We start from the raw sequence: 9202 nt of genomic DNA, 5'->3' as shown, positions 1-9202 counted from the left end.
GGTTGTATTAATGACCCTTTTCATTGTTGTGACAAAACATCCTAAGTAGCTACTTGGAGAAGGAAGGGTTGTTTTGGCTCACAGTTTGAGGGGACAGTCCATGACAGTGAGGAAGGCATGGTGGCAGCAGAGGGAGGCAGCTGGTCCCACTGCATCCAGAATCAGGAAGCAGAGAGATAAATTTGGTGCTGGGCTCACCTCTTCCTCTTACTCAGTCTGAGACCCTGCCCCCATGGAACCATGCAGCCTGCTCAGTCTAGAAGCTCACTCACAGACACACCGAGAGCTCTGTCTTCTAGGTGTTAGGGTCTGGAGTTGCAGTCAGCTGGGGTCTGCAGCTGGGTTATATTTATTGGTTACAATTGGTTCCTGTACCAGGTGCTAGAGAGTCAAACCCAGGGTGGAGAGCAAGCTGGTTGTGTGTGAGCTTCTTTGTCCCTAAGAGGCCACGCTAAATGGCTCTCCCACCCTCTGGTCCCTGCCTGCCTACCAACCTCATTCCTTGACCCAGAGTTGCCTCCCTGCTTCTTTCATCACTGACACCGTGTTCTTGGCTGGGCTGCGGAGGGCTGGGCTACGGAGGGCTGGGCTACTTGGGGCTGTGAGCTCATTGTTTACCATCCCTTTGGAATGCCTCACCTCCCTGCTGCTGTTAGCTGGCTGAGAGCTGGAGTCAGCAGGGTGTGTGTGTGTGTGTGTGTGTGTGTGTGTGTGTGTGTGTGTGAAATGAACTCCAGCCAACCAGCCAGACTAGAATCCTGAACACCAAACAAGCAGTCCTCTGCCTGCACCTCATGACTTCTTGGAAGCACAGCTTGCTTGAGCTCTTCCGCTGCCACTTGAGAGAGAGGCTGAGGGGCACTTGAGAGAGAGAAAATCTGAGCACTGATGGCATAAAATCCGAGTTGATGGGGAGGAGATGAATTTATGAGCTCTCAATGCTTACCTCCATGGGGGACGGGTGAGAGATGATGCTGTCTTTGTCCCTCTCACTTCTTCACCTGCTGTAGTCAGACTAGTACCTGGGGGTAGTGGGGATGGGTGGGAAAGGTCAGGTTCAGCAAGGCAGGGCAACCACCCCTGGATGGTGGACTGGGCCATCTCCTGGTATCATTTATAGTGTGTCCCCCTTTGCAAGGTCAGGCTGTATCCGAAGAAAGTCTTACAAAGCAATGTCTTGGAAAGCTTTGTGAAGAGCTTTCCTAATAGAAAGGTTTTTGTAGTTGCTGTTTGTTTTGTTTCGTTTTTCTTGGTTCCCGATAGAGTGCACAAGTGGGAGATGATTCTGGTGACAGGGGTCTGCCAGTAAATAAGGCAGTCGAGAAAGAGTTCTCTGACTACAGAGGAGACAGACTTGGGCTGGGCGGCAACTCCGTTTGCCTCTGAGAGACCCAGTTTGTGTGTAGATGGCCTCACATTTCCATAGCTGACATGTACAGGTGTTGTGGGAACATCTTGGACGTATTGAATGGGCTGGAGACACAGGAGGAGTGGAGAGAATTCGGGAGAAATTGACATGGGATGCTAGATGTGAAATTCCTGCAATGACAGAAGACTGGCTATGAAGACTGGCCCCCAGTCTGAGTGCTGTCTGATCCCGGACAAGCCTCTCACTCTTTTATTCACAAGAGGAATTGCCACGCCCTCCCCCACTGAACATGTTCATCACTGATGCCATGCATATTGTAATAGTATAGATTTTGCCTGAGAAGTTAAATTTCTTATCTCATTTCTCTCTCCTGCTTGTGTGTGAGAAAGAGAGAGAAAGAAAGAGAGAGATTTTGTCCTGGGGATTGAAGTTGGATTGCCAGGTTTGGTACCAAGTCACCTGATGTACCATCTCACAGCCCGTGCCTGAGCAGTTCATACAGGACCTCTAAATAAGGCAGTTGGAAAAAAGTGAAAAGAGTTTGTCTGTCTGTATTAGCTCCTGTCTTGTTATTGTAACAAATACCCAAGGAAACAGATCAAGGAAGGAAGGGTTCATTTGGGGCTATTTGAGATGTGGTCTCCCGTGAGCAGAAAGTCATGGAGACAGGAGCTTGAGGCAGCCATCTGCCTCAGGAAGGAGAGAGAGAGAGAGAGAGAGAGAGAGAATGAGAGATGCTCTCCCCTCCTCATCCCTCACCTCACTGCCTTTGGTAGTTGGGAGAGCTGGCCCCGAGGTCACTAGGGCAGGAGAGCTGGCATTGTCCCTCACCAGCTGCAGCCCTGGCCTTGACTGGGCAGCACAGTGGAGCTGGCTCTGGTGGTGTGAGTGCCAGTGAGCCAGCCCTGAGGGCATGAGATCTATCCTGAGCTGATCCTGCCCCTGCCCGCTGCAGCATGGGGCGAGCTAGCCGGGCAGTGCTGAGAGCTGCCCCTGCTGGTGTGGGTGTGGGAGAGCGGGAGGGCTGACCAACGAGGCTACCACCCAGGCCCACGCCAACATCTACCTCATCTATAAACTACTGGAGTGTACGAAGGGACAGGTCCTGCAGATTCAAAGCCGCAGGATCTCCATGACACAGGGCAATGACAGGATTTCCAAGAGGGGCCCCTGTGGGGATCCAGGATTGATGGTGTAGCAGGGCCTGAAAACAGACCAACCAACCACTTACTGCAATGAACATTTGCGAGTAAAGATGTGTGAACAAAAAGGCATACTATGGGACACACTGGGACACACTGCAGCTTCCATAATGAGATGTTTTCTATGCTTTGATTTGTTTTCTTATCTATTTTTGTTGTTTTTAAATTTCCTTTTGGGGAAGTAGGTTTCGAGGACAGAGGGCAGATATGAAGGGATGGGAAGATGAGTAGGGCCAGGGTGCATGATGTGAAACTCACAAATAATTAATAAAATTTTATTTTAAAATAAAATTTAAATCACATTTGTATTTGTATTTGGGCCTCTATCACAGCCAGCAGGGACCTGTTTGTTGGATGTTCTCTCTGGGGTTGTTGGATACAGCCGTGTGCTGGTGAATATTTAACTGGCTCATACTAGGGCGCAAAGGCTATGGAAAGGTATTGAGTTTTTCCTGTTCCGTGATTTAAACACTGCCGTACAGGCGTTGTTTCTTATTTCAGACCACTTATCTCTGAACACAAGGTTGGGAACACATATGCACACACTAGTTTATAGACTTTCAGTTATATGAAAGTAATCAACCTTGGGATGATAAATAATTGTAAAATAAAAAGAGAATAAAAAATTTGGGGGAGCCATTATATTTTGATATAATTCATTTAAGTATAACCTCACAAATAAACTTTTAATCAATATATTTAACAACTGGCTAGCAAAACAAACAAACAAAAATAAAACAAAAAACCCTGTTGGCCCTCGTGAGTGAGTGCTAGCTGCATCAGCACATCATTGATTCCAGAACTGGGCTTAGTGGTGATTAGTGCTGTGATCTACTCATAATGTCTGCTAAGGCGCAGAGGTTGGAGGAGGGCAAGAGACACACATGCCACATGTTACATGCCACACGTAACATGTAAATAGGTTGTAAAGTTTGTGTGTGTGTGTGCATGTGTTGGCAGTGTGTGTTGGGGTGAAATGTGTCTTTTTCTAGGTTCGGTGTCCCCAAAGGAAAGGGCATATTCCCTCGTCCTTCACCCACCTCCAGTCACAAAGCTTCTCATTAGTATTAACAAGGTCCTGGAAAAAAAGAAATATAAACAACCTGGGGAGGGTCCTTATTTTTATCTCAAGGTACCAATACCCCTTAAATGCTGTACATCTGGGAAAGCCCGTGCTGATGGACAGGTTAGGTTATCTTCTGCCTGGTCTGCCTGAGTGCAGAGCATCCGTAAGTCAGAAGCACAGTTTAAAGCCTCATTAAGACGTTCTGCCCTGGCTTCTCCTTTCTGTTTCTCCTTGTGGAATTGCCCAGCAGCTGAACAGATCCAGGCTCTGGCTGGTTCTCAAAGACCCAGGCCCAGCTGCCTCCATGGAAACATGAAGGAGTTAATGCTGTTTCTCTAGTGCCTGAGTCTCTTAATGAGCTGTTAGCACTTGGCACAATTTGGCTCCGTGGCTGTGATCTGAGAATTTCCAGAAACTGTTTTTGGAGCTGAAAAGTTTTCCAAAGACCCAGGAAGTGGGGCTGCTGATCTCCAGGCTCCAGCTCCCTGCTATACCTGTCGTGCCAGAATCTATTCTGTGCTTGATAAATCTTCCCAAACCAATAGAGAAAGGGGGTAGTGCTCATTATCCCCAATAGGTGTTTATTTCCATTCTTTATAGAGGGACAATTTATATGTATGTGAAATGCATATATCTTCAGTTCGTGTTTTTGTGCAACCTACCAAGAGGCAGGAAATTGTTCTCACCCTGCAGTCAGTAAACTCCTCACCCACCAGTCTTGTGCAGCCATACCACAGACTGTCTCTCTCCAAGACTTCTGTATGAAAGCCCTAGTCCCCAGCTGGGCGATGTTTGAAGGAGGGCTCCACAGAGTCAGTTTAGAAGAGCGTGTGAAGGTAGATCTCCAAAATGTGATTCACATTCTTACGAGAAGAGGAAGGGACAAGAGCACACCTTCTTCCAACAAGAGTACTTTCCTCTACAAACCAGCAGGAGAGCTGTCACCAGACTCACAGTTCCAGGACAACAGTCTGCTGTCGCAGGGAAGGTATGGGGACAGGAGCATGGAGGGGTTGGTCACTCTGCAACTGTATTCAAGAAGCAGAGGAAGAGGGACGAACGATGTTCAGTCTGCTTGCTCATTTATACCATCCAGGATCCAGGCCCAGGGAATGATGCCACCCACAGTGGACAGGTCTTCTTATCTCTATTAACCTAATCAAGATACTTCCTCGGGGTACATCCAGAGGCCCAGATTCTCAGACTCTAGTAGAAGACCGAGAGTCAGCACCATGTTGGCGAAATGGAAAAAGGTGAGTGTGTGCTTTCTAGTGCTTCTTTGAATAAGAACACTAATCCCATCGGATCAGGGTTCCATCCTTATGACATCTGTTATTTCAGTTACTCCTTTGAAAGCTTTGGGTTTCAGTGTCATTGGGGGCTGGGTGTTCAGCATACAAACTTGGGAATGAATGTACACACCCAGTCCATAACAGATCTCTAGCATGTGCATTGGTATTGGTGATTTTAGAGCTTCATGAAAGTGGAAGCATGCAGCCTGTTTGCTTGCATGTCAGGAGGGATTGCTCACTTTCTTTTTCACTCAATGGAAATATTTTTGAGAGCTACCCATGTTTCTTCATGGATACAATGTCAGAGATTCATTCTTTCTTAGAACTGAGAAATATTTTGGTATGCAAACCATACCTTGTTTATCCATTCTTTTGCTGATGATCATTTTGGGTTGGTTCCAGATTGCCAAAAGCCATTTATGCAATGTTAAACAGTATGTTAGCAGCCAGAGTACAGAGAAATGTAAAATATGACCCATGAGCAACGTATGACCTTGTAAAACCGCCAAGGCACTGACACACAGAACAGAATACGACTGACTCACTGAACAGGGATGAAGTCAGGACTCAGAGGAAAGGCATGCTGTTAGGAGTACCGGTAAGATCTGTCTGTAAATACTTGCACTTAGAAGATGAACACACAGAAAAACATCAGCTTCCAGAAGAAGGAAAGTGATGCCAAGCGAGGTCAAAGCTAGCAGGTGCTAGCTGGCTGCACAGGAAGCCTCATAAAGGTTTCATCGCCTGTGTTCTAGGCCGAGGAGCTGCACAGTGTTGGGGAAGGATGAAAACAGTCCTCTTAGACTGAAGCTGGCTTGCTCTTTGTTTTTGTGGTTTCTTCCAAGAGGGTGGGGAGGGAAAAGGTCTGTCCTCCTAAGAGCCGCCAGGCGCCTCCTGCCTGCTGGGGGCTCCTGGTGGGAGAGGCCCTGGACCAGCTCAGACACAGTATTCTGAGTGCCTGAGAGGCAGCTGGGCATGGGATATGAGCCCAGGGGTCCCAGTTAGGGGTCTGTTGACAGCATATTTACCACTCAGGCCCACAGGTATGTTGGAGTCAGCTAAATAGGATCTTTGATACTGGGATTGGTGCCATGAAGTCAGGAGTGCGCAGATCAAATTCATGGTTGTCCCACTAAAGGGATCCAAGCACCTGCCCAGGAACCTTGCACAGCAATGCTAACACTCCCACCCCTGGTTCTGAGAGTTTAGCTGTCCTGTGCCCTTATAAGCTCCCGGAAGCCCCCTGCCTCAAATCCACCCATCGTGACAGGATCCAGCATTTCCTTGCTGTAGTCACACCGCAGCACAGAGACAGAGTGACGACAGAGCTCACAGCCTTCAGAGAGGAGGCCTCAGGTCATTAACAAAGGTCTTGGTTTCATCATAACTGTCCGTAACTGGTATCACATTAGGACCATGTGTGGCTTTCTCCAGATTTGAGCTTTCCTTTTAAAATAATTTTTTTCTTAAAATGTTGAGCAACAGCATTTGAAAAGAAAATCAAGAAAACTTCCAGACAACCCTCCTATCAGATGAGCTCATGTTTATTTACCTTCTATTTCTTATGGTGTATATGACAGAAGCTCCAACATTGCATTTTTTTCCTTTCTTAAAAAAATGTGAATATTTTTTTTCTAGACAGGGTTGTCCTGGACCAGGCTGGCCTCAGACTCAAGTTGATCCTCCTGCCTCTGCCTTCTGAGTTGTGGGATTGAAGGCGTGTGCTACCACAGCCCGGCTCAGCATTGCACTTTCTATGTGGCTGTTATAGTCCTTATGATGGCTGTATCTTTTGTTGTATAATATTAAATGCTACAATATGATAATTATAATAATAGTAAAATGTGTCATCATTTTCCATTTTTCTTTTTTAAACATCATATTGTTCAGAATTTGCTACAACTTGTAATTCCATGATTGACTGTTTCCCTTTGCAAAAATGATCTTCAGCTTCTTATGTTGATCCTATGGAAGGGCCACCTTTTCTCTGTGGATTTGTTTGGTTGATTTTGGTTTTTGATATGGAGTCTTGCTGTGTAGCCCACACTGGCCTCAAACTCCTATTCTTTCTGCCTTGGGCTCCTGAGTGCTGGGATTACAGGACTGAACTACTGTACCCACCTCAGAGTTGCATTTTTGAGAGTCCAACAGAAGCCAAAAATGGCCAGGGAGAAGAACTGCCGGAGTCTAATTTTCAAAGATGTATATTCTCAGATAAACATGCATGTGCATGATGGAAAAAAAAGATGCTCTAAGTTTTTGGAAGAGTAAGTACTAATTGTACAAGACAGCCAATGTCTCTTAGGCAGGACTAACAATAAAGTTCATGCAAATTTTTAATATTTTTCAACTTTTAGACTACTTCCAAAGATGCAGAGGCCTGGAGGGGAAACTCCATCTTACTACCACTTGCCCCTTTGTTCTTCGGAGCTTCTGGATTTGAAAGCTAGAAATTCAGTATCTCGGGAATCCCAGAGTCCCAGGAAACTGTGACCTCTGGGTCAGTGTGGGCTGCTGAGACTGGCAGGTGTGAACAAACGAAACTTGTGTTCTCACATCCCTGGAAGGTGGCAGTCCTCCTTCAAGGTGTTAGGACGGTCAGGGTCCGGTCAGGGTCCCGTGAGCTACTCCCCCGGCTGCTTTACCACTGTGTCCTCTGTGCTGAGGTGAGGGCTGAGACAGGACAGATGAGAAGAGAAAGAAGGGGAGGAGGAGGAGGAAACTGAAGAACACATGCTCTACCTTTTCTTTTAAGAGCACTCTATTCCCATTGTGAGTGCTTGGCAGTTACAATTGCATCTAGCTCAGCATCTCTCAGAGCCCCACCCCCAAGCACAGCCACAAAGGACTCAGGGCTGAAGTTCCTGGAGTTTGGTATAGCTCAGGGCACAGCAGCTAGTCCTTCTAAATCCGCCCCCACTTTCATCCTGAACAAAAGTGAGGGCTGTTGTTTGTATCCCTTCCAGGAGCCAGAAGGACACATCCTCTTGATGTGTGTCCCTGCTAAACACCCTCTCGATGGCCGGAGTCTCACACGATGTTTGGTTGTTTTTTTGTTTTTTTTTTTCTCCTGTGTGCTTCATTCTGGAACAGAAATGTTGAGCTTCCGCATTTCCAATGAAGAGATGCCTGTGGGCATCTAAGGAGACAAGAGGAACAGAGTGGGATGTCTGCTTTCCTGGACCAGAAATGAATCACGTCGCTTTCGTTCAGAATTGGAGGCTGAGGAAAGAAATGACAGGAAGAAAATGTTTTGTAGTGAAGAGCTGTGAGAAGAGCAATGGCTCCTGTGAGGGGAGCTGGCTTCAAGAGAGACCTTGACTGTGACTAGGTTCCTGAAGACCTGCCACATACATTTGTACCCTGACACTTTAGAAAATGATCTTTTTAGCACTCCATTCCATTCTAGTGTCTTCAGAAGAATGGGCTGATGGTCACTCAGAGGAGGAAGAGGAGGGCACTGTGTTGTCATGGATGAAAGAGATATCTGAACTCACCCAGGGCTACAGGCAAGAACTCTGGAAGTACAGCCATCACTGTCCTTGGAGGTGGAATGTGTTACTCAGAGAAAAGAGTATTATGCAAATATTATTCAGTCTGGGGAAAGGAAAAAAAAACCTTTAAAAAAATAAAACCTTTTAATTTTCTTGTAAAAAAAAAAACAAAACCTACTTTTTCAGAGTTGAAGGATTTGATTTCAGCTCATGAGTCATCAGCATTTTTTTTTTTAATACTTAGCCAAAAAATGAGGTCTTTAAAAACATCTCTTGTGGCAAATTCTTCCATTGCTTGGCCTGCCATCCTCTGAGAGATGAGGCCTCCCTGATCACATGTGAACCTCCAGAGCCTGCAGTGGCCTGTGTTCACATGGAAGGTGAGACCCGTAGCTGTCAGGCTTCTTTGTGAAAAAAGAAACCTCAATTTAAAATATTCATGATCTGGAAACAACACCAACAAAAACAAAAACAAACAAACAAAAAACGGAAAATGAAATTTAAAGCACAAATTTCAGTGACCGTTGGGTGAGTTTGACAGTGACACTCTGGGGCTGGAGAGGCGCTGGAGCTGGAAAGCGCTTTTCTGACAAATAGGACCTGCATTTGCTCCTCAGAAGCCAACTGAAGCACAGAGCTGGCCAGGGCGGTATGCGCTTGTAATCCAGCAGTGAGGAAGTGAATAGAGGAGGACCGCCGGGGTTCACTGGACACCCAGACTAACCTATTCAGCAAGTTCCGGGTGAGTGGAAGATTCTGTCTAAAACAACAAAAACTGA

The sequence above is a fragment of the Psammomys obesus genome, unplaced genomic scaffold (genome assembly GCF_907164565.1).
Source record: "Psammomys obesus unplaced genomic scaffold, mPsaObe1.curated_primary_1811, whole genome shotgun sequence".
NCBI lineage: Eukaryota > Metazoa > Chordata > Mammalia > Rodentia > Muridae > Psammomys > Psammomys obesus.
This window is presented reverse-complemented; position numbering follows the sequence as displayed.